The sequence below is a fragment of the Phasianus colchicus genome, chromosome 2 (assembly GCF_987193195.1).
Source record: "Phasianus colchicus chromosome 2, bPhaCol1.hap1.1, whole genome shotgun sequence".
Taxonomy (NCBI): Eukaryota; Metazoa; Chordata; class Aves; order Galliformes; family Phasianidae; genus Phasianus; species Phasianus colchicus.
This window is the reverse complement of record NC_143437.1, coordinates 32,545,139-32,572,175: the sequence shown is the minus strand read 5'-3', so window position 1 is coordinate 32,572,175 and position 27,037 is coordinate 32,545,139. Positions and strand designations below refer to the sequence as shown.

The following is a 27,037-nucleotide window of genomic DNA, read 5'->3' as shown; positions in this document are numbered from 1 at the left end:
GCTTCATTCTTCCTGTCCTGAGCATTCATGTTTATCTCATAGCGTTAGCATATGCTTTATCCTATTATCTACTGTAGATGTACAATTTTGGAGTTACCAGGCTGCTTCTGTTGTACAGGGAAGCTTAGTAAAAATGATGCTGGAGATGTAACCTTGGATATAACATTTGTGAAAGATGCGCTAGGGGTAGTAGTTTGTTGGTGTAGGACATAGCAGGAGAATGAGCTTTCAATGTTGAATGCCCCTCTACAATAAGTGCAGGTAGACATGTTATTTTCTGGTATGAGTAAACATGGAACACCCTCACAAATTAGGATGAAACCTAATTGTATCATCTCTAATTGGCTGCGTGCCTAGGTGGTGTAGTAAGGTTGCAGCTGACATTTGCCTGAATGGCACATGAGCTGAAATAACATTATCTTGTTCCTGAAGAAAATCTTAGAGATCAGTATTGCAAGCAGCCAACACAATGGACTTTGAAAACATTCAGTCTTTATCGCTGAGGACACAGTGAATAGGAGCATGGGATTTGATTATTTTATTATTGGGTCATCTCTTCTGTTTCAGGTGAAGTAGTCTGAAAAAAAAAAAAAAGAAATAGAAAAAAGAAAAAAAAAAGGCCTTTTCTGCAGTGGTGCCAGAGCTCTAAGAGAGTCCAAAGGCAGGAATATTTACTGGTGTCCAGCACCTTCTATTCTGTAAATGTCAGAGACTGCAGACTTAAGTAAATTGATGTTTTTGAAAATCATATCCCAAAGATTTTGAATAAGAAAATATATCTTTCAAATAGCTACAACACTGAGTATAGGATTGTAAAGCAGAAAAGAGTTCAGAAAAAAAATGAAGATTTATAAACCACAAAATAAAATGCTCATGTTTATACAATGGGCATACGAATAGTCCAGTAATGATAAGAAAGGAAAATGTTCAAATTATAACAACATTACTAGGAAAATACAAAGACAGCAACAAAAGAAATATTTTGTTCTTTTTACTCTAATGGGGAGAATTTACAGTACTTGTAGAATAAGGTATCTGTTTTGTTACACAGCTACTTACAAGCATACAAAATCTGTAGATAGAAGGAAACAGGTATTCAGAGGAGGTGTATGTTGACTGGAGCCAGTGTTTAAAATATAGAGCAGTTACAATCATGTTATCACAATTTGATGGTGCACATTTCCTCACAGAGATAAAGCTAACAGTAATGTCATGCTTTTCTACAGTATTTCAGAAGATCTTCAAGTACTGTAAATTACAGCTTATGAAAAGGCAGCTGGGAACTGTCCATGCCATTCTGGCCTGGGAGAAATGCTGAAACTCTGTGCAGTCCTCCAAGCAGTTTTTACTCACCTCTCTGGCAAACAACATTCCAAGATGCACTAAAGAATTAAAACACACGCTGAGAAAAATGGGATCAAGATCTTATCAGACCCACTCTACAAGCACACGAGGACTGGAGTTCCCTTACCTAGAAGCACAATCAGCAGTAAGTCACCATGCGAGTAAGGAGAGGCAGCTGAAATGGCTTGAAATCAGCAGTAGGACTGTGTAGCCTCAAACAAGTGATTGTTGTATAGCACAGAAACAAATGAGCAGCTGAACATGATGTGAGCAGAATTCTTGATAAGAGTATAGCCCACAGGATTAAGGCAGAAGAGTACTATTTTCTTTCCCTCAGATTTTGATTTTTTCATCTGTACATCTAGATAGCTAGTTCTGCTGATTTTCAGTCTAATGAACACCGACAATTTTTAATGAACTCAGAGGTGATCATAGCCTAAATTCTGTACTCAAGTAACTAATATTTGCTTGTTGTAGCATTTCAGGCACAGGTTTATGATGAAAGGACAGATTTCGTTCCTGCTTTGAAGGCACAGGTCAGACTATAGCAAGTCTTTCTCTTCTATCTCTAAATGACCACAAGATAAGAGATTCTAGGCATATCTAACCTCCACGGACTCCAAGATAACAACCTTACTGTGGTAACCCAAGACATGGGCTGCAAACTGAAATATTATTGTCTATATTGCTTAATTGTTCACATGCTCCCTGCAACCCGGCCTCTGCTTTTTTTCAGGCGGCAGCCAGAAACTCAGGTAGTTCAGGTAGTTACAAGTTAACAGGACAGTACCTGATGGGCTGTCTGATGCAGTCTTTTTGAGTATTTTAGAAAAAGAAGTAGTTTAGTTTAGATTCTGTAGGTGGAGTAGTGCCAGGCTATTTGCCCCATGAGCCTGAGATCAGTCCTATTTTATTTGCAGCAACAAACATATCTAGAAATAACCATAATAAATACTCCAAGAAGGAGTGTCCATGTATGTAAATATTTTCCTTAGTTTTCTATGGTCCCATTGGAAAAAAAAGAAATGGAAAAATTATTGGCAACTTGCAGGACTAGCTCCTTACCTCTGGCAAAATAGAACAAAAAGTTGTACTTCTGTTACAGACACCAGAAGGTATTACTGCACAGCAACTTGAAACTCAGTGACTGAATGCTGTATGATTCCAAGTAGTTAGGAGCAGAAATGAATTCTAACAGCAAGAGGATCACAAAGCAGGCTCCAAGAACCAAAGACTCTGCAACACACTCTGTAATGACCAGCGTGCACTTGGTAGGATTCACTCACTTGTTTGCATTTTCAAGGAATCATAGATTGGCTTGCGTTGGCAGAGACCTGAAGGTCCAACCTCCCTGCTACAGGCAGGGCTTCCGCCTACCAGCCCAGACTGCCCAGGGCCTCATCTAACGTATCCATGGGACTGGGCATCCACAGCTTCTCTGGGCAGCCTGTGCCAGCCTCAACTTTCTCAGCCTGTCCTTGTAGGGAAGGTGTTTAATACTGACTTGTTATTTATGTGTACTGTGATTACAGCAGAAGTTTTCAGACTCTCCACCTGAGAACGAAACAGGAAGATCTTTTTTGATATTGAGTTGGTTGATGAGAGTCTAGTATAAATGAATCAGAATTTAGTATCCTGGAGTCAGGCATCTTGGACCAACTTGCAATATATCTGTTGTCAGAATGAATTTTATCTCATTAGTTACCACTCAGATGCTGTTATCTATATTTGAATCACACATTTCTTTGATTTACGCTAGCGCAATAATAGTTTCTCTTATCTGCATTAATGGTTGCTCTGCTGGATGTCTTCACACTACATAAGATTTTCTTCAATTTACTCTCACATAAAAAATCAACACCAAGGCAGACATTCTTTTTTGTTTGCCAAGGCCATCAGTAGGGAATCTGAAATTGAGAGAAAAATAAGAAAAGACTTTCTTTGTATGTTTCTGAATTTTCTTAGTTACTTAAGGAGGAGATTCCTTAAAGGATGCAACAAAGTCACAATAAGCGAATGACAGTACTAGACATTTAGAAATGCTGATTCTTTGCTTAAGTATTATCAACGAAGTATTATCAGTGTTCTGTCAAAGAAATATGGATTCTGTAGGAAAATATTGCTTCCCTGGAACTTCAGCTTTTCTCAGTTACTGGATGCTTTTATCGGTCTTGAAAATAATTAGAAAGCAAAAATTGGATCCAATCTCAAAATGTCTGTGACATCGAGCAAAATGATTATGGTAGTAAATATGGGTTGTCAAAAGTAAAGAATACCAATTGAGAGTAAGAAGAGACAGCATGCTAAAATGCAGCAAGAGGTTTAGCAGTTCTATCACATTTTTTGTTCATTATAAAACCAAAAAGCACATAAACATTGCTCAAGACCTACGTTCATCTATTTTTATTCTATATTAAGATTTCAGAAAGTAAAGAAAATTACCAATTTCAGATCTGCATTGAATACTAAAAAATTAAAAAAGTAGAATTGCTTATGCAATAAATAGTTTTTATTTTGGATTTAAAAAAAAGTGCATTGGAATAAGGAGAGACAAAAAAAAAAGATCTGTAAAAGCATAGGGAACATTAGATCAATGAAAATAATATGTTATAAAAAGACTACTGAAATGGCTTGTCCCTAAACAAGAGGAAATCCTATTTGCCTATTGTTATTAAAATCTCTACAGTTGAAAATTTAATTAAAATTAGTTTATTCTGCTTAACATTTTAAATGCATTTTTTGCCTTTCATAATATTTTACTACATTACAGTAAAAAAAAAGTTTAAAAAAATAGTAATTCCAAAGTAAAAATTTCTTATGGTTTTGGTAATTCTCTTCTTTTTAAGATAAACAAACAAACAAATCCAATCTCACAAAGAATACTGTATTTGTCAGAATCTGCCAGACTCTCAGGTTTCATATATTGAAAGTTTTCTATCACTTTTAGAATATTTACAAAGTGGTAACTTTGCCAACTTTCTTACACCCTTGGTTAACTTTCAAAACATACAAGCATTTAAGAAGTTATACAGAGGCTGGGAAGGGAGGGAGAAACTTGATTATTTTGCTATTTACAATCAACAACAAAAGAAAATTGAAAAGAAAAAAAGAAAAACAGAGTGGGACAAAAAGTTGTTTAGATTTGAGGTCCAAGAGCAAAAGCTTCTTGCTTTCAGCCCAGGTGTAAAAGGGTATTTTCATGTGTTTACAATAATCTGTTCATCAGCTGTAGTAATTTTCTTAGGTTTTGTTTTCTATGTATATTTATTAAGGATAAATATACTTTTATTGATTTACTATACTCTAGCTCTCCTGCTAGGCATAATTCAGGTTTAATAATTATGTAGTTATTGCTGCTCATACCACCAAAATTCTGTCCTATGTAAAATACAAGCATAATTACAAGATTTACATAATTTCCTTGTGTTTCTATATGGTGGTGACTAACAGTGGGGGTGATAAAACCAAATAAAAATCTATTTTGATCTTGTGAGCAAAATGGTAGATTCAAGGGTGTGATTGCCATACAGGTAGTCAAACAAAGAAAATGAAGAGAGTATGAGTGACCAATGCCATGAAAGAAAGTATGGGAAAGGAAGAAACAAACAGAAGGGAGAAAAAGTGATAAAAAGATAAAGGGTGATGACAGTAAAACAAATGTATTTGGTAGTGAGTATGCAGGGTGGGAATCAGGTTGTTAAAAGTGTAGTTCAGCAGCTGACAGAAGAAAGAAGTGCACAAAATGAAATTATCAACTGAGAGAGCAGAGGAAGCAACATCTGTTTAAAAGGAAGGTAATCAATTAATTTACCATCTAAGTCAGCTACCTAGAGGAAGATAAACGCAAGCACCAATAAACTGGTTCAGAAGATAAGTAGGTATCTTATAAGATAAGGGTATCAGCGAAAGAGTTAGCTAAGTAATAATTTAGTATGTCAGGTATCAATGGGAAGAGAGACGAGTCAGCAAATGGACAAGTAAGTAGATCAAGCAGTAGATTAGCAGTGAGACATAATGCAATTGGTGAGAATTAGCTGTCAGAATACAGGTACTCAGAACCAGCTCCCCAGACATGCTGGGTGATCATAGCAGGATGGTCAGGAGATCTGAAGAGATGCAGCTTCCATAGCCAGATGCATTGCAAATGCTGCTCCATGTCTACGAGCAGTTTTCTGGGACAGCAGCAGTGGGGATTTCTTTGTTTGCTCGCACAGGACTTCTGCTGAAAGAGGAAGAAAGGGGGAGCAGAAGTGCTTGAAAGGGGAATGAACCTGGTTTTTGGATCTCTCATTGTGCATGTGCCCAGCTTGATGCCTAAAATTTGCTTTAAAGATGTGTAACAATTCAGAGCCCCCACACTGTGGTGAAAGGATGACAAATGGGCAACAGATGAATCTTGCTAGCACAACCTGGTATGCTTACTATACAACAAAAGGGCCATCATTTGTTAGCCTCATATCCTGTGATGCTTTATCAAGCAAAATGGAGAGCTATGATTAAAGCTGCTCTTCCTCTTACCACCTATTCCTTTCTCCCCATAGACATAGCAGAGAGACTGAGCTCATTTCTGAAATATTTGTGGCTTCTGTACTGGTGGAGAGATTTACAAATGTCATAAATCAAAGGCCCTCTTCGATGCACGGGGCAGCAGAGAGAAGAAACAATATTGATGTTAAACAAAGAAAGATAAAACAGATAAATATTATAAATAATTACACACCTAGTTAATATATATGTCATCTTTCACAAATATACATTATTTATTTGAATTTTTAAAAAGCAAAATGGGGTTTACTAATGGGAAGCATTTTTAAAGCAACAATCTGGTATGATGCACTGGGCTGCATTTTGTGCTTTCCCCTCTTGGCTAATGGCAGTTTGCCCTTGGACAAAGACAGAGGTGTGAAGGATAAAAGTAAGTTTTTGTCAATAAATTGTTCTTGGGCAAGCAGAGAGACCTGATGAAGGACAGCATGGATGTAAAGCTATCAACAAGAAAGATAAAGAAAGCAGAAGAGGCATCTGAATAGAATGAAAAAGCTAATAAAGCTAGTTTCTAAGAGATTCTGCTTATAAATATACACAAACTCACACAGTTATTTCTTTATGACTAAAAGAGTCACAACCTCTACTGGATAAAATATTCAACAGTCCAGTTTCCCTGACATGCATAATACACATTTTAAAGCCCTGAAAGTCTTTTTCTCGTTTCTTGGAAAAAGATGAAGCACTGCTCAACTTTGCATTTTCCTAGAAAATTACGTCACCCTTATTACTTTTTAGCAGTGTGGCAGACTAAATTTCAAAGGCTTCTCAGGCTGGACTGAGAAGTACTGGAAATACTTGCTGATATGAATGGCAGATGATGGATGCTGGTGCTTGTTTTGCAGAACTGCTCACCTGCATTTGTACGCAAGACCTTCTAGCTTTATACACACAGATTGGTGCAAACTAGGAATTTGCAGGTTTTTATAAAGAAATATTTTGCCATTTTTATATCACATATTCAGTCATAGCTTTAATATTCAAAGGAACTTAAGTGAATGAAGGGGTAAGTTGGTGAATCACAAATTGCTCCTACCTGTGATTATGAATTTAGTTTCAAATTGTTTGGGATTAATACCTCTCTTGAAATATGAAATATTTTCCTACTCATTGTGCTTTAACTGTCCCATACAAGTCAGTAGTTCTTCAAATTTTATGGGGTATTATTGCAGTGAAGCAGCAGCAGTCTTGCTATGGGGAGTTCATTTAATTATATTTGGTAACATCACGTGTACTTTTTTTTTTTTTTAAGGTGAACGTATGTAGGCACTTCCCTTTTGCTTTGGAAATCTTCTGATTTTTCACATTACCTCCAGAGCTAAAGATGTTAAACTGTAAGTATCAGGCTTATGAGGACATGAAATTTTATCATGGTTCCTTTTTGTTTTCTTTACTTTTACAAGTTTTAATGATATATATTTTTTTAAAGTTCTGAAATTCTAAAATTTCTCTGTTCCATCTGCACTAGATGGATTCCTTCAGAGAGCAGAAAGGAATATGTGAATTACTATGTGGGTAGGAGGCTGACTTCTCACTGTCAGACCTCTAATAACAATGGTATTTGGTTAAATAAGAAAAGTAATTGAATGAGATTGTTTTAATGAGTTTCAGCAATATTAGGAAAAGTACAGTAAGATTCAATATAGAGCAGCAGTAAAATAAACAACAATAAAAACTAGTGTTAAATATATAAATTTATTCCTTTAAAATTTGATAAAGAATACAATCTGCAGAACAGCACAGAGAAGACAGTAAAGAATTTTAGTGGAGCTAGGGGAAAATGTCAGTATAATTTACAAGCATCTCAGAAGCACTACTCATACAACCTACAAGAAGTACATTTTCTTAAATTTCTATAAATGACCAGATTTAGCATTCTTTAAAGGTGAAAAATAAAGCTTTCCAAAGTTATATTGCTAAATGTCAATATACATTGCATATTACCAGCTCTACCTACAATGTTACCTAAGATTAAAAAAAAAAATATGGAAACAGAGGAAAGATTGAAAACCTGCTACAATAATCTATTGTAGAAACAAGCTAGAATGGTATCACACTGCATTATTCTTTATCGTAACTGCAATCACATGAAAACTGTATTCACTTACTAACGTATTCCTGAGATGTAAATCCTTTGATGTTGCAGCATGCTTCCATTTTAGCTTTCTTTCATTTAGCTTCAGCAAACAAAAATCTGGAGATTCAGATTTACGTGCTTTCTCCTGCAAGGAAAAGTTCTTAGTAGAACATAGAAATGTATATGCACTTACCACTTTAATTCTTGAAAGAAATAGCTGTGCATACATACACATATATTTTAAGCCTCTGAATGTACTGAATTCTGCTTTCTCTCTTTCCCTGAGTCTCAGACCTTGGCACACTTCCTGTTGCAGTAAGGAAGGATGGCCCAGAAAGTAGCTGCGTATGGATATCCTGGAAGATCTCAGCTCTGCTCCTCCTCTAACTGCAACTCCCTATGTGACCTTTGGTCAGGCTTTCTGGCCTTTCTGTCTTTACTTGTGCTGCCCATCTAAGTGCTCAGAGTTCAGCCTCTTGCCCAAGCTGCAGACACAGGCACTTTAGACACACGTGGCTATCCTTCACATGGTCTGGATGAAAACCACTTTAAAGCTCCTTCAGCAGCAGACACTCCACACTTTTTATTCCAAAGGATAGTAAAAAACACATGAAGTATGAAGAGTTAGACTCCCAGGTAGAAAAAGATAGGAAAAAGACAGAAAATATGAGCTGTAATACGTGCTTATCTGCACTGTAGCATGCTTTCATTGCCATGGATGAAATAGGATTTCTCCACCTGTCTGTGCTCTGATGGATAATAGAAAGCCCTGTCCTAACTTCAAGCGTACTTGTGTACAAATTGAAAAATAAAAATAATTTTTAAATTCTGCTTCTTTCTGAATTTAAGCCCCAAAACAGCCAGCATGCACTTAAATTCAATCGTGAAAAAAGCCTCTGGGAACACTAGGAAAGATCCCACTCTGAACATGAACAAGTTGAATGTGTTTCTAATGTGAAATCTGTTTTTCTGTGGAAAATGTTGGAGTGATCCAGGGATCAGCCATAGCTGCAGCTAAAGCAACTTCTCCATCTTGCAGGGATATACAGCTTGCACCTGTTTTGCCCCAAACCCCTCTCACAAGTTACTGAATTTTCTTTACAGTGATGAAGTGCAGTCTCTGAAGTAATGGCTGACCAAAAGCCCAGCTAGGTTATATTTGTTCAAACAAACAAACAAAAACAACAAACCAACAACAACAAAACTTCATAATTTCTTTTACATGGGTGAAAAATAGAGTACCATATCCTTCTACAATAGAGAAAGCTAAAAGTTGAGTAATATTGCCCTTTTAAAGAAGGGCCATTAGTGAAATGAAACCCAAAGCCTTGAATGCACTATGGGGCAGTAAAAATTCTTAATGCTAATTTAAAAAATAGGAAATGCTGTAAAATCAAAGTGGTAGGAGGCCTAGCAGGCAAAAAGCAAGTAGTGTGATTAATACTGAAATAGATGTTGGAGTAAATGCAAGAAGAGCTTAAGGGACCCAGATCTAAGTGGTAAATTAAAATATACAAATTTCCCTACTTATGGGAATGAGAATTCCCTTCCCAATGCTGAATAAAAATAGAGCCCTTTGACTCACAGTGTTTTGTAAAGATCTTTTTCTTACCTTTTCAGAAACGTAAATGGGGAAAATTAAACCTAAAACATTGCTCAGCCTAGAGATAACTGAGTTCTGGTTGAATGGATGGATGGATATAGATAGTTAATGTATTACTCAGAACATTATAAACTTGATTTTTGGCTAAGAAGGAAATAAAGACATTTTGTTGAGATGGAATGCTGATTTATTTGCTGAAATTGTTTTTGACTTGGAAATAAATCAATTAAAAAAATTAAGCTAGGGTAAATATGCTAATAACTGCCTGTGCAAGGTTGATAAGTCTTTTATATTGCCAATGTTTTAATTTATTAACTAATGTGGCTTTGATGACTAGAAATGAGTATATGAAGTAGTTAGACAAGAGGTATAGAAAGTGTGTTCAAGTAGATGGTTCTTCAGAGCACTTACCTCAGGGATGCTTCTGGATGCAGTGCTACTCTACTTTTGCCAGTCTGTGTAAGAGTAAGCAGCAATGTTAACTACAAAAATATTAACTGTTCCTCTTTTTTTTTTTTCCCCCTAAGGAAGCCTATAATTTTTTGTAATAGTTTCAGTGTGATTAAGAGCCAAGCATACACTAAAGTTTTGATTAGGCTCGTCTCCAGCTGATCTGATACTTTAACACAGATCTACTTCTGGGACAGTGCAATATGGGGCATTTCTTCTTTTTTGCTTGAGCTTCAGTCCAGCCCAGTGTGACTATGTGAACTGGAGCACAGGGTATATACTCTGTTTGTCTGAACTATCCTTAGCCTAGCTAACCTCACTGCCACGGGCAATGTAGTGAAGCTTAGCAATCATGCCTAGTCCATTCTGTAGACATTTGGGCTATTGACTTTTTTGAGCATTGGCACCATGACAACCACATCATCAAAGCAATATCTGAACTCATTTCAGGTTAAATGGAGTGAATTTGGTATTTTTCAATGCAAGTAATCAAGCTATAAACACACCCTATGAAAAGCAAACTGGTGTAAGTAAATAAATAAACAGATAGATAAAATCATCCAATACATTTCTATTAAGTTCTCTTTACAGATGGCAGTCTGTATTACCACTATATTTTTGTGGACATGGTGAGAAGAATAATTTGTTGAAACTTTAAATCTACAAGTAGTTTCAAATTGCAAGTGCTTTTGAGAATTCTTATTTTTGTGGCAATTCATGGGCAGCAGGAAAAAGACTGTCAGATTACTCACTTTGGATTATTTCACTTACCACCTCCAAATGTGAATTAAAAAATCTTCTAATTTCAACTCTGACTACTCATTCCTGTTGAATACAAATCACAAAGCAGAGTTTTAGCTTTAATAAATATCCCTGAAGCCTTTGTTCTCCTTAAACTGTCTGTACAGTTTTGTTTGATGGACAAGTGATAGAGTGGAAGGTCCGGCTAGACTGCAGATGTCAAATCTTACTTGCTGATTTAACTCATCCTACTCTATTGTTGTTTTGATTTGTTTTATTTTTCCCCCTATGTACTGTAAATCATTAACTGATAGGAATCTCAGTGTTAGCCTAACCCTTCAGGGTTATCAGAATATTTAAGCAACTAAAACTATACATGGCACTTTAACAGAAGATTTTTCTTTGATTACAAGACAGAATTTCATAGGAACTAATGTTGTCTTGTCCCACTACCAATATCACATATTTGATCTTGCCTGCCTGCTATTTCTGCTGCATTTTCCATGATCTTTGCCTTCAAAAATCTATTATTCACCCAAGACATTGCTAATATCTTTGATTGAGGTCTCTTCCATTCATCTTCATCAGTTTTCATTTTCCCTCTTTGCTGTCCATATGCCTTTCATTTGTTGCAATTTAAGGAATTAGACTTAGCAATTTCTTCACTGTGTAAGGCATTCACTTCTTGAAGTACTCTTGTAAACTCACAGATATGCATGTTTTTGTGAATTAAAGAGTAACAGCGGGATGAATAAAAATATAGACTGATGAAGTTGTGCATTATTAAAGGTCTTAGATTGTTGGAATACCCAAGAATACTAAAATGGCCAAGAATAAAATCAGTTTATAGACTGGAAGATATCTATCTCCTCTAGAAGTGAAGTGTGCTAGTGAAAGGACGACTTGAACTGTTAACAAAGAAAATGGACGCACTAGTACATGTCACCAATTGTTACAGATTGTTGCACTGCTATGTTCTCTTTCTTGTATTCTCAGGTACCTGTGATCTTTTGGTCAATTTGCATGAACATTGGAAGACAGAGCTGAGATCAGCCACAAGGAGAATGGCAAAGGATATAGAAAGCTGAAGTACTTTATTGCTTTCATTGTTCTATCAAAGCAGACCATTATAGCACTTCACTAGCATGGTTTATCTTTTGCAGGTGTAAGATGTAAAGATGATTGTTCCAAATTCATAGAATTCTGCTTGCATGACACATACTGCAATGTCTTGGCAGCTGTCACAGTGTAATTATGTCTTAAAAATAAAAATATAAAGACGCATGAAAGCTCTACTTGAAAATGTCCTTAAAGAGAAACCATGTAACACCTCAACAATAGTAACTGTGGGATAGGCATTTAAGAAATACAGGAAAACCTCACATAAAACATGATCAAAACCAAATAACACAGATCTAACTACGAAGAGCATGTTCAATGCATACTATCACCTAAGATGTGTCATCCTGGAGGGTCTGTGAAATAAAAAAGGTTTTAAAATCCAATTTAAATGTGGTTAACTCCAAGGACCTTCCTAAGCCATAGGAACAGACCCAAATGAAAGCAATGAAGATCTTGTGTAAAAAATGTGATAATGAAGTATAAACTAGATCTCAGACTTGCTTTAACTTCTAATTAATACATTACTCCATTTCAGTTCCTTTATGATAGCTAAAGCTGTTCTCTGACTCCTTCTCCCATAACTCTTTGTCCATTAAATAACTGTCTTTCAGCATTGTTCTTTCACTAGGAGCTGGAAAGTTGAAGCCATACTAGCTTTATATTAAGAAGATAGAATCAGTCTGCAGTACTTCTGAGTCTAGCTTTACATAGAGCACATTGCTTAGCTGTGCTTAAAACCTTCTTGAACTCTTCAAAGAACATTACAGCTATTACTTCTTGAAGTGCAAAACAAACATATATATATATTTTTGAATAGCCAAGCTAGAAACTCTTCTACTATACTGGGAGGACCACATCAATACAGGTGTAAGGATTTGGCTCAGGTTTACTTGGTTGCAGTACTTGAGTTGGGTTTTTGGTTTGTTCTATTTTCTTCCTGTTTAACATTTTAGAACTCCTCATCGCTACAAGGGATTAGCCAAATTTAAAAGAAACCAAATTTATTGACTTATTATGATGTACAGCAGTAATATCCTTAGGTTGCTGTTCCCTTTGGAAAGGAGATTGATATACTTCGTTCTGTCCTCTGGACCTCCTCAGCACAGCACTACTGTTAGGCTGATCACACAGGACTAGTTCTGCTCTAGCTTGCCTACATGATCACAGTAGAAGGGGAGGAAATAGGGAGCTTTCTGAGGTTGTACAGATCAGATGGATTCATAGCTGAGGTGCTTGAGAGAATGCAAGCACTATTCCCTAATTGCTCTGCTAGGAACTGAGGGTGGCCGAAGGAGGAAGGCTGTAGCCAGAGGCATTATGCTGCAGCCTTTGTAGCACTTTCCACATCACTGTGCATGCCAAACATTAGAGTACATACAAATCATGCCAGCAAAACTCTTCTGAATACAAGTATATGCCCTCAAGGGCATGATCTAGCCCTGTGTAATTATTTCTTTATAGCTGTATTAAAAGAGTGCAAGCTTCCTTATCCTGACTAGCCACCCAAACTCAGCCCTAAACGACTCTTATACTCCAAGTTCCCAAACGACCAGGTAGCAGATAAATACAAACTGCACTTAGAAAAAGAACCTGGAGACAGTAAAACTAGACTCTTCCCCAAGTCTCCATCTCATCCATAAAGCTAATGGGGTACAGGAAAGTTCAGCAACTTATGCAAAGAGAGATGGAATGTTTTCCTAGCACAGTGCAGCCTCACGTGTGTTGCCCCAGGCTAGCCCCAGGCAAACAATACATCTACACAGCAACGTGTGGCAGAGCTCAAAGATACTAGCCGCGAACCTGAAATCAGCTTTTCCAGTTATACTCAGACTTATTAACATAGTTAGTCTGCAAGGCTTGTTAGCTGGGGCACTGTGCCATGACTAGACTGCTCCTGGAACCAGGGCTAGCCCATTCTTGCTAGATCAACAGTACATCAGGCTTCTTTTCACAGTATAGACTCTCCCTGTAATTCACTGCTCATTTTGATGAGGAATTTGGTTCTCCGAACACCATCCATTTATACTAAGTACCACAAGATCTCTTGATGGTGATGAGAAGACTATTAATAATCACAGTATTTCCATGCTTCAGCCTTCAGTGGAGTAGAGAAATTAACAAAAAAGCTGTAAACAGTTTAGCTCAACTGTCAGAAAGAGTCTTCTCAAGCACTCATCATGGGCTTACTTAGAGATCAGATGCTGTAGTGCTCCACGGTTCAAATGCAAATCAGGTTCAGGAACAAAAGCTATTTGGCCTCTCTCTGTGCTTCTCTACACCCTTCCTTTTAGGAAATGCCCCCAAAACCACTTCCTATCAGTAGAAAGCCAGCAGTACAGCCTGTCCTCCAAGCAGGCCACATGCAACTCATGGTGCTGAGTAAAGGTCTCTGCACCACTTCCATTTTGTTCCCATTCAGCATCAGGGAAGGAAGCAGAAAGTCACATCGTGGATTAAAAAGACTGTGAATGCATAGCCGTAAAACCAAAGCAGGCTGTTTCATCCCAGTCTTAGTGAAGCATTCATTTTTTTTCTTAATATTTTTCCTAATGCATAAAATATAATCAGTTTTCAGGTGTGGCTTTACAAGACAACATTGAGTTTTGCTAGAAAAAGAGAAATCCATTTTTGAGAGAACCAGCATGCTACTGCCTCTTTTGACTCATTTCTTTTTGAATGACTTGGATCTTTTTTTCCCTTTTTTGTGAACTTGACCTGGAGAAAATTTGCTTCTTTCATAATACAAACACTTGACACCAGCATTCACTTGTAAAGATTTCTGTTCTGAGGGATACTAATTTTTCTGTAGAATAAATGTGTTTTTTCTTCTGCTTACAGAGTATTTATACATGACCCTAGGGATGAATCTAAAATATTTCCTTAATCCCTTCTGCACCCAATATCGAGCCACTCTTTACCCTTATGCAATATCTTGATGCTTAACAGAGACACTGAGGTTCTGTTCCTCATGACCTTTGGTTGCAGCATTCACCTGCCAGCTATAGCTCCCTGAAGCTGCAGTATGAAAACGTAACTCTCATTTACTCCACTATTTGTAGTACTCTGAAACCGGACCAAAAGGCTGTGGGCTTTATCTACACAGCTGGAAAATACACATAGGAAAATGAAGGCTCTAATCTGGGGGCTGCTAAATCCTCAGTGAATGTTTGTCAGTTTACGGGCTGTAATACTTCTAATAGAGTTAGACTGACCAAATGAGGATATTGAAAGAAAAAGTGCCTAAAAAAACTTCCCCACTGGCTCCCCACCTTTTACACAGCTACTGAGATGTAAACATCAGCCTCCCAGCCCCACACTCCAACTCCCAGACTATCACTACAGGAAAATTTGCAGAAGTGAGCATGTGGTTGTCATCACTACAATGATGGTCACAGTCAGTTGCAGCTAAGCTTAATCTGACAAACAACTGCAGTTTGTATTACTTTCAGCTGCTTTTCTGCAGAATTATACAGATTTTTCTTCAAATAATTAAAACTATAATTATATTACAAAAACACTTTACAAGATAATCTCCTTTCCAATTTCCTTTAATATTTTCTATGGAATTACTTTGGTAACATAGAAAATAGGTAATTGCATTTCATTTCTATTACCATTTTAACAGCCTGAATTCTTACCCAGGGTGATGGGTTTAATTTCTCACATATGGCCTATATTGTTTTTGAATAGAATAATAAGTGGCATAACAGTGTTTCTTGCTGTGGCATCTATGCCATTATTTAGCAATATATCTGAGAGTTTCTTCTGAATTGATAGTTGTTGAAATAATCAAAGCAGACCCTCAGCAGGAAGAGTCTAATACAGCATCATTAGAATCAGCTGTTCTGTGCTGACTCACACAAGCTGAAGATATAACCATGCTATTGTTATCACTCTTTAAATTTGACCATAGTTTTCTTGCTGGCGATGTGAATGAAGACACAAGAAAAAGCTGTGAATTAATTGTTAGCCCAACCCTGCAACCCAATGAACTATGTAATGTGTGATGCGAAGCTGTCAGTTTGCACAGAGGACGATGGAAGCAGGTGTTCTGTCTCTTTCCAGTAGCAGAGACTCATCTGATTTGGACCACAGCAGCAACTTTTGTTTGTGTAGGTGCCAAGGATATGTTTAGAGCTAATTCTAGACACAGTAAGCTTAGAATGAGTCAGAGCAGGAAAGAGTAGGATAGCTCCCATGAATGTCACTTTGCAACACAAATTTGAAAATTAATAAGCATTACGTAATACTGTTGCTTTCAGATCAAAATCAGGTAGTTCAATTCACCTCTAACAAAGCATACCAATATTAAAACTCTCCAATTTGGATATAAATATTTGCTTTCTGCACAAGTTAATAGTATTTCTACATGCAAGTGTAGAGGAAATCTAGGAAGGCCACAATTTACTACTAGCTATATTAAGGAGTTGCTTGGAGGTGCTGAGCATCCCAAAATGGGGTGCAAAAGTTCATACAAATCCCACAATAATGGCACTGTCCTTTATATTTTCATAATGCCTGATTTTATTTTCTTTCTGGAAAACAGAAGTTTATAACCTATCTTAAAAAATGTGAAAATATACGTTAACGCAGAGCATTTGCAAGCTAAATTTGAAAGGAGCAAGTTGCTACAGCAGACAACAAATAGGGCTAAAAATAATTGTGTAGACTTTCTGATTGTGAAGTCAGTCTTTTACACTTGCATTGCATCCTTGGGAACCATTCTTGAGAGAAACATGGCAAGAACACAACACAGACTCCACATTTTGCTTGTAGAGCAGGCAACTTGTATATTTTTTCCAACCCTGCTCCATTGAAATTAGGGAGCCATAACTTTTAACCCTGTAATTATTTTCAGACACAGCAACTGCAACAGTGGGAACTGCCTCTCACCCCTTTCTCCTGCAACCTTCAACATGCATCCCACAAAGACCTTACAGTAGGTTTCAGTGAAAACAAAACGACAGCCAGCCTGTGCTTTTCATCTGCAGCTGTTGTAATTCCCCCCTTCCCTTCCCCCCAGCAAAGTGCAGTGCAGTAGGTAAAGAGGTGATGCATGGGGCAGCAGCTGTATTTCAAGAGCTGTAAGGGTGATATATCAAATGGAGAATAACACTGTGGGATTGATGATGGAATTTAAGTATTTATCTCCCCAAGACAAAAATAATAACCAAGAAGTATTACTAACCCAGTAGGAAAATGTTAAGAGCACTTCACGCTAAGACCTCAGCAACACAAAATCAAAGCGTTGCTCTAAAGAACTTGAGAAATCTCTGTGGCTGGTGAAATGTAGACAAAGATACCCCTGAATTCTTAGTTAATTTTCATTAGCACTAATTGTGCTTTCTACTGTGCTGCAGGATTGTACTGTATCTTCTGCCACTACCATTTCATGTACAAGGTACTAAAACAACCAGACAGCGAGATTGTAGAAATATTTCTGGGAATTTACCAGTCTTATATAAAGTTGGATTCAACAGAACTTTCAGGTTCATGAGGAATACAATGGCCAGATTATAGCTCAGCATGTGTCAATGACCATAGATATTCGTTTCGTTTAGGTGAATGTGCAGCCATTGTCCCTTCTTATCTCTATCATTGAGAATATACCTCATGTGAGAAGCTGCCTGGCTCCTTCTCCAATAAATGGTATGGAAAGTGTTTCTTATCCCATAGGAATTAGTGCAGTGTTTTGGAAAACTTTGTATAGGTAGTATAGATGAGGTGAGAAATATTTTGGGGGTATACTGGAGGTTTTAAAAAAGCAATTACTAAACAAAGTAGAAAGAGTGACTGTAGAAATGTTCCAGAATGTGTAATCACAACAGCAGTCCTCCAGCATTTTAAAGACCCCTAACCATACCGCTGGCATAAAACCCATTGGAAGAGAGTGAAAATGCACACATACTCATAGTTACATTTGAATTCGAGGAGCAAATTATTCTCCACCAGCCTTGGTAGGGCAATCAACACATTATCACTGCAATTAAAGCATCTCTTGCCAGCAACAGACCTCTTCTACTCACACAAATAGGCTACCTTGGCTGTAGCAGATAACACAGGAAGCTAATCAGACTTTTGTGCTCACAGTAGCATATTTACCTTGGCCTGTGGTGGTGCAGACTACAAGCAAAACAGCCATTTCCAAGCCAGCAGAAGTGCAGCAGTACTTCACAGCCACCTTGGCTTGTCTCAGACAGTAGTCTTGCATAACTGGCTTCAGCTTAATGCTGAAGAGTTCAGGGGATTTACAGGGGAGGATTTTTTTTTTTTTGTGATAGCACCTGAAGTTCTCTCATTTACGATCAACATCTTGAACTGTTATGAATGATATGGTCCTAAACTGCAAAGGAGCTGTTTTGAAAAATGTGGGGATGAAATACATAAATAAAGAAATAAAAACACTGTTTTTATATTTGCTGGGTTGTAAGAATGGATTGTATGAACTCCAATGTCATTTCTCCCTGATTCATTATTGTTGATCTTTAGAAACGAAACTGCTCCTGATCAGTTCTTTACAATACCAGGCAAAGCACCATTAGGAATATCAATGATCACATAAAAGAAAAAGTTAACTCAGCCTGCTGACGATAGACACTCTAGCTACAGACCATGCCTTCTCAGAAAGTAGCCTTCATCCAGCAAACATTCTGCCTTTGGAGGCTAGCCCTTAAATGAGCCCAAGGTCTACCCTTTCCAGTTCCATATAAGGATAAGGAGCTCCATACCAGTTGCTTCAATCTGAGCATATCAATTCCACCTTGCACCTGTGCTTCCTGGGCCAGCAAATCCTTTAACCAGAAGCTCAATCATCAGTTCAGGCCATAACATAACAGTTCCCTTACAATTATTAAGAAGTTCACCCTATAAAGAAGTAGGCTATTCATAACCCAAATTTCAGAAAGCAAATGTAATAAAGAAAGACTTAACTGGAAGAGTCTACTCAGGGACCTGAGTACTTATCAGAAATTCCTTCTTCAGAACATTCAAACTCTGAGAATATGTCTATAAGAAAGCAAAGAGAAAGAGTCAAACATGCAGCGAATCGATACAAAGCTAGCAGGAGATGGATGTGAAGTAACTGGGAGATAAGTGAATTGTACTAGCACAAAAGTTAGCAAAGTTTTTCTGCTTAAGGTTTACAAAATGAAATTTGAACTGAACATGAAGTCTCCGGCAAGCTGCTTAAACTCAATGAATCCCATTGATTTCAGGGAATAAAATGTTCAATTGCTTCTAAAGGAAGATTAGTTGTCATGAAAATTAGTTATAAACTGCAATGATTTAATAAGGGTTAAGAAAATATGCTACTTTGATAGTTAATTTACTTTACAGTATTAAAATCTTTAAATACTGTCACAGTGAATCTTGAAACAAAAGAGAAATTTAAACAAAAAGTGAAAATCTAGTGAATTTCAAAATGAATTTTTTTTTTCCCTTTTCTTTTTATTTTGCTTTTGTTTGTTTTTGGTGCCTTTAGTTTTATTCCCAAGGGAAGAAGTAAAAAAAAAAAAAGACAATCACAGGAGCTTACAATTAATCTACATTTTAAACGTAAACTTCAATTACTTTAGAAACTGCAGCATTTATAGAAGCTACTAACGTGCACAGGGTTATCAGCACAGTTGAAAGAAAGAAGAGGTCTGTCATCGTTGGTATCTTAAACCTGCCACAGAGTAGAACCGGAGTCCTATGCATTAAATAACTATCTGCCTCCCCTGGCTACAGGTTGGAGCATGGATAACAATCAGACATTGCTCTTTTCTCCATCCTTTGCAAAAACACAATGCGCTAAGGAGAAAACAGTTACACTCCTCTGAGTCTAAGGGCAAAAATCTATTTACTGAACATGGGATCTTCCTTTTGAGCTTTAATAGTAAAGCTACAAAGCACAATCTGGTCTTCTTCATGGAAACAATGCAAATATAGAAGAAACAAGCACTGTTACACTCAGGCCTTCTGCATTTCTTTTTTTATTTTAATTCAGCAAGAAGATCCTAGGAAACTGTATTCATATGTTAATGTAACATTAAGGTTGATAAATCAAGTTCTCAAATGTCATGAAACGCAGAAGTCAGACTGAAGACTCAACCTTTCCTCTGGTTCTTTGCCTCTTTCTTAAAATATGGCCTGTCTTTATACTCTTATAAATTATTTGTCAGACTACAGAAGTCAGTATAACACAAAGTGGAATTCCCTACAAAGCCTTTAAAAAAGTAAAAGCATGACAGAAAATGCTGCACAGCTGGGCTATGTAAGGGAAGGATTACAAACTTCTGTATGTTCTTCCTTGTGTTTTAGTTTGGCAAGATCACCCCTCTATCTCGATCATCTTTCTGCCATCATTCATGCAGGGAGATTTGTTTCCCACTGGTACCAAGGAGGTGTCCCCCCCCCCTCCAGGGGTACTGATATTCACGTGCAAATGAAAGTATTCATATGTGCAATATATGAGCACTCACTTTTCCTTCTAAGATTCCTGGCTGTTGAAGGCAAGACTTTCTGGCCTAAAAGGAAAGGAGAGAAAAGCCTTAGAGATGACACTGTCTTATTCCTTGAGGAAGGATAGCCTTGATTGAACAGCTTTCATGGCAGTAGCAGTGCAGAACTGCAAAACTTGCCCTGCATAGATTTATCTAGGATTCCTCTTACAGCCACAATAAATGTCAGTTGATCAATGTCAGTTTTTCCTCAAGTGTGAACAAGGAAGACAATACTCATACTGAGGAAACATTATATGATTGATAGCAGAGGACATCATGGGACATGTTTCCTCCTTCCTCATTATCTGTTGACACAAGATGTCATCTGGGGAAAGCATGGTCTGCCATCCCTATCCTCTCTCTCCCCAGCTGGATAAGGAGCTCCACACCAGTGGCTTCAATCTGAGCCAAGAAGTCCTACACCTGCCCAGCTTTCCAGGTCAGTAGACTAACATTTCATGGCAAGTAACTACATTGCATATATAAATATATTGTTATCATTGTGTACATTTCATTTTCCTCTTCTGTCACAGTAAATAGTATTTAGCTCAACTCACAAGTTCACTCCCTCTTACATAGGGGAAGAGTACACAGATAACTTCATGGTGTTATATTTTTACAATTGCACAGCTTTCACTGATTTCAATAAATTATTTACATCCTACTAAAGATGTAATGCAATTGCTTTATAGCAAATACCTGCTACACATTTTGTCCATGAAGTTGTATGCTTGCTCTAGGGAGTTAACGAAGGTGAAAACTTCTCCAAAGTGAATTTTTCTGTATTTTACATGTATTAGTGAGAAAGAAAGCTCTGGATGTCAGAGTAAGTCCACAAAACTTGTTCCAACATAGCAGCAGAGTTTTTCTGGACCAATCAGGTTGAGAGCAGTTGAACTAGTATATTCTTCTCCACCACTGTCATACACTGGTGAAAATAATAAAACTTCGTGTATTGAGTGTCACAAACTGCTTCCTGCTTCTCTGCATGCAGTGAGGACAAGCTTTCCAAGCCTCAGTGTTTTGGGTACTTCCATCACTGTCTTCATTTAGTTATTACCTATGGCGTGACTTAACCTGACATGAACAATTTCCTGGCAAGTCTTACATGTATTTTTTTTTTTAATAAAAACATAAGCCTGTTGGTTTATCATAATATTATGCTTAAGTTCCCTTCCATTAAATGCAATTCCTTACATCTTAAATTATTTTAGACAGTTTTCCGTAACATTAAGTAGAATTAATATTTACATTGCGATATATCGCAAGTGACAGAAGTTGGAGCAAATTTTTCCCCCAAGAATTATATTTCCTACCTGCCAACTAACCTCACTGTTTTGGGGAATTATTATACAATGTTGTTTCCAATCAAAATAGATGCGTTCAGTTTTCCTATAGGCAGAGGCATTAAATAACAACTACACAGCTCAGACTTGCTCCCACTCAAAATTGGTGGCAAAACTCCCACTGACTTCATGGGAGCAAGATTTAGATCATGGTTGATTTACTTTAACTTACATAGAAATTATGGGTTAATCTCTAGAAGTTGGGAATGTTTGGCTACAGAAGCTTCCAAAGATCTAGATATATAAAACATATCTGTTGCTGATACTCGCTGCTACTTTTATGTAATACCATACACTTTTAATCTCCACTTCATACATTTTTATTAATCACACAAACTTTGTTAATATGGTAAAAAATTGGAATCATCAATATATATTTTAAGGATGATTGCATTCCCAAAAAGATTAACTTTATCTGCCTCCCTTTCTCCAGACAATGAAACCGTTCTTTCAAAGGTTAGATGATTAACTGCTGAAGTCCAGAGAGGGACATGCACATTTTACCTTAGGTACCTGTGCACAAACCCAAAACTCCCTCCTTGTCTCCCTAGATCTGTTTGTCTCAGTTACCCAATATCTTGAACAAGAGTCCACCTTCTTGTGACAGGAAAAAGTAGGACAATTTTCCAAATATGATATCTTGTGTGCCTTCCCCCTCACCCCCTCAGAGATTGTCACAATTTCCAGCTGCACACCAAGCTTTCACCAGCCAACTCTTCCCTGGAACAGACAATGGCAGAGCACTGCAAGTGACTTCGCAGGAGGAGCCCAGCACTGATGTAACACATGCCTCTTGACTCACAGCAAGAGGGTGAGAAACTTCTCCATATAATTCTTACAAACCCTTTCAGGAAAGAGATTTTCCTCAAGAGATTTCCTCCAGGTAAATTCCCCAGGGTTTCCAGAGCAGCTTGAGGACAGCATTACTCAAAATGAGCTAAAATTTTCTGGATATTCTAGCCTTTAAGACTGCATAAACCACCTAATTTCTGCAAAAATCCCCAGAGACAACATACACCATGAGTCCTTCTGTCTTTGCCTGCTTTGAGGAAAAGCATGGTTATTTGTTGCAGACCTAAACAAACAGTAAATATCAATATTTCTTGCCTGACCCAGCTGTTCTACTTAGTGTATTGATCTGCCCTTGCCTTCCTATTCCTGTGCGCCAAGGGAGGACAAATAAGCAAGTTCAAGGTATTTATTTATGTCAGCTTACCCCAACACAAGTCCTAAGAGGACAAGAATTTTTATTTATTCTTTTTCCATTGCAGACATGTAAAATGCCTGCAACACTGCTCAATGTTTATGAATAAAATATGTGAATGTATAACTGAAATTGTTATTGGAAAGGACATAAGAATGAGGAAATGTAAGTTTTCTGCAATCCAACTTGTCACAGTTCCTCTATTCGTACTGCCAGCTGAGAAAGAATCTACAACCTCTCTCCTTCATTGCAGTTGAATCCCATCCCAGTTGGTAAGAGTTACAGAAGATTTACAATCACTTATACCACCTTGCAGGTCACATACAAGAATACTATTAGGAAAAGCTAATAAAGAGAGGTGAGACTAATGCTACTTTCTTGGTTTAAGAATATGAATTCTTTTCTACAACTGAACAAACTGTAAGATGTTTTTTAAAATGTTCATTCTTATCTAAATTTGTTAAAGAAGTACTAATAACTGCCCTGTAACTTTAGAAGAAATGCCCAAGGCAAAAAACTAAGAAAAGATATTTCCCTCACCAAAACTTGAAGGCTCAGTATATTTCAGTTGTTTTTTAATATTTAGAGAAGATGGGGAAAGGGGACACTTGTTTTCAGATGCAACTTTTTCCTCAAAACATTAAGAACTCTTGACAGTTCTTGCCCTTAAAAAAATGCAATGATTCTGATTAACCGTCACCCTTCTGATCAGAGAAATGCAACAGAAGTTGCATTCAGTTATCAGAAGCAAGATTAGAGACAAAAGTTATCCCCTTTAATAACTTTTATTCTGTAGTTTTATTCCATGATATTTAGAAACAAGCACTGAGGAAGGTGCATGAAACACATATGAAATGATAATAAAGCCTGGTGCATTATGATTACACACACTATACACAATTGAACATTTGCATTGGTTGGATTAAAAGCTTGTACTTAATAGAAAATATATGTAACATTATAATGAGCAGAATTCATGCTTCATCAGGAAATACGTCAGTGGAAATGCAGTGCTCTCAACTCCAGAAGTGTTATTTTAATTCTACAAAAAAAAGCTGTCCGCTCTCATTTTAAAGTCAAGACTTCCTCTAGGAAAAAAAACAGGTAAGAAACTAAATAAAATAGTTTTAATTTTCTTTAGTTCTGTAGTCTAAAGCTGTCTTTTTCACAGATCATGATGTACTAATGTTAGTGCAGAATATACCGAGACACATACAAAAGGGTTTGGTTGCACTGCCATAATAGGATCATTAAGACTAAACAGAATATCAGTTATCACAATAGCATTGTGATTATAACATCTTTCAAATATCACATTTAAATTTAAGTTTGTGATCTTAATTTCAAATGCCAAGAGAGAGACCTGGCAGTTTTTAAAACCATCAGGTACTGCTACAATTTAAAAGCTGGTCATCAGGTACTAATAGGATAACTAACAGGGCAAAGAATTTACCAGGTTAATACAGCAGAAGCTTCAAAATATGTTCTTTTCCTTCTATTTAGGATGTAGGGCTCCATTTACAAAGGAGATGTGAGGAACAGATTTTCTTCTCCTCAATTATTGAAGCATATTGAATGTCAATGAAACTATATATTTAAAGCGTTGAGTCTTAACATGAGTTCTGCTTTCTTTTACCATTAAAACAAGGTTAATTGAGTGGAAAAGGTCTCTTTCCTCTTCCCAAATCAGAAAATAATCTGAAAAAAAAAAGAGCTCCAGAACTGCTTCTCACTTAGTCTCAGCATACAGTATCCTATGCAATACAGATTTTAATATCTACTAGATTTCAGTTGATGCTTCTGAACAAGAAGTTATGGCATTTATTATTAGTTCTCATCACCTTCTACACATCAAAAGAAAATTAGAAATCAACCCTTCTACATTTTTACTGGGATGTGACGTTTTACATCTGATACCTGGGAGACCTGTCTTTATCAGGCATCCCAAGAACTATTTCACCCAATTATCTCTATAACATTAGAGCAATTTACGTAGTACATTCTATTACTAGCGTAACTGCAGAGGGACCAGCACAATGGGAAGACATTACAAGAAATGTAGTGGCAAAAGGACCAGAGCTATGAGACGAGGCTATGAAAGAAAGAAGTACTCACCAGGCTCTAAGGATCTATGCTCACAGTAGAAACTCCACAGAAGAGAGATCACTAACCAGAAATCCTTCCCCATTGGTAGTCAGCCCTTAAATGGGGTCTAAGAGAGGCGCAGCCAGGCTCCACCCCTTCTGGTTGCACAGCTGAATTACCTTCACCTGTTCTCCCAGGGCTGACCAGCTCCTTTCCCCAGGTGCTCAATCAGTGGTTCAGGCTGTGAGTCAACAGTTGCATACAATTAAGAACATAGGATTGATCCTAGCTTTTCTATTTTCAGGAAAGTCCTCCTTTAAATTTATGTAGAAATTGCAGTAAAATATTTCCCTGTGAGGCTACAGATTTTGGGAGCCACACTAACCCTTGGGAAGCTGTTCCACAAAGAATCTTACATAGGACTATTTCACTGTTTCTGCTTGACACATGCATTTAAGCCCTTCCCTCCAGCATTCATTAATTCTGATGAAATGACCAGAATGAGGTTTGACCAAACAGGGACAATACCAAAGCCTGCATCAATCAGCTAAGCTCTATTGAAATCAATGACCCAGTTTATCCTGCTAGAATTACTGGCACTTCAGTGAATAAAAGGCTTCATCTGCAAATCTGGTAAAATAAAATTGAATAAAATGGTGAAATTTCCATTTCCAGGCTGGATATCTCTAGGGAGGATGGTTATGGATAGGATCAGCCCAGATCTCAGTGCCAGCAGGGGAAGGAGGAATGCCCTTTGTATTGTGTCTGGGCATTTTCTCATGAAAGGCAGCACATCATGCCCTGGAAAGTATTAACCTGGAGTCTCTTCTTTTCTTCTGCTAGAGCCAGGCCATTTTATACATAAAAAATCCTGTAGCCCCATGCCAGCTATCTCGTAAGTGAACACCAAATACGAGCATTCATGTGTTTATTATCATAGAGTCATAGAATTGTTTGAGTTGGAAGGGACTTTTAAAGGCCATCTGGTCCCTGCAATGAACAGGGACACCTACAGCTACATCAGCTTGCTCAGAGTTCCATCCAACCTAGCTGTGAATGTCTGTCTTGTAGATGGGGCATCCACTGCATCTCTGGACAACCTGTGCCAATGCTTCACTGCCTTTATTGTAACAAACTTCTTCCTTATTCAATCCATATGTCACTTGTCATGTGATTAATGTATGTAGAGGTCTGTATGGATTATCTTGAGCAAATGAAGAATATTAATTTCCATTGAAGTGCCTGAGCACACTTTTTAGATTCTCTTTTTATAAGCCTATTTTGGGATTTTTTGTATTTCGCATTTCTATTTCACATTTCTAATATAACTCAGAAGTGTGAAAGAAGATCTGTTTTTGTTAACCAGACTTAAGAAGACAGCATCATGTACAGATCTTGTATCTGTTGATAATGATTTTTGTTTAGGTTTTGAGTATTTGCTTTCAGTATTTGTCACATTTCAACCTTTTCTTCTTTTCATTTCATCGGAGTGGATCAAAAGAGAGACTGATAACAGTATTGCGCGTTGTCTTGCTTACAAGGGCAACGAAAAAACGAATCAGTTTGATTCTCCATTACTCTGTGTTCTCATTTACATCAGACAATGTAAGCCCCTTTTACCTTGATAATTTTCTGCTTTACCTCTCAGCCCTAATACTGACCAGCGAATTCATCCTTCTGCATGATGAGTCATTATTTTTCCACTTTATTTCCTTTCTCTTTTATATTAATGATTTTATCTTTTTGGGGAGATCTCTACTCTCAAAGACCATCTAGAAATTAGCTAAAGACAATTTCATTTTTGTTACTGAATGTTTTCTCTCTCCTTCTCATTTGACTTATTTTGCTGTTCCTCACTTTTAGCACTTTTACCTTCTTTTCATTCATGTACTCTGCATATCATAGTTAGCATTTCAGTTCATTTTCTCATGCTTTGCTCTCATAATCACTCCCACAACAAATGCATTTTCTGTCATTTGGGCTCCTGATTCTCCTATCTTTTTCTTCAATATCCAAAGTTTCAATACTTTCTCTTTT

At 37.2% G+C, this 27,037-nt stretch overlaps 1 long non-coding RNA gene across 3 annotated transcripts; it reads right to left on the bottom strand.

The window, feature by feature from the left end:
• Positions 1-72: 72 nt before the first annotated feature.
• On the bottom strand, positions 73-25,077 carry LOC149918946 (uncharacterized). 3 transcript variants are annotated; one of them, XR_016464666.1, is made up of 6 exons: positions 25,031-25,077; positions 20,345-20,389; positions 10,791-10,844; positions 9,981-10,024; positions 7,998-8,111; positions 73-577 (listed from the first exon to the last, which is right to left on the bottom strand). It is a non-coding gene; the product is annotated as an uncharacterized LOC149918946 (long non-coding RNA). The 3 variants fall into 3 exon arrangements; XR_016464667.1 differs by lacking the exon at positions 73-577 and adding an exon at positions 4,241-5,566; XR_016464668.1 differs by lacking the exon at positions 73-577 and adding an exon at positions 4,241-5,563.
• Positions 25,078-27,037: the final 1,960 nt, after the last annotated feature.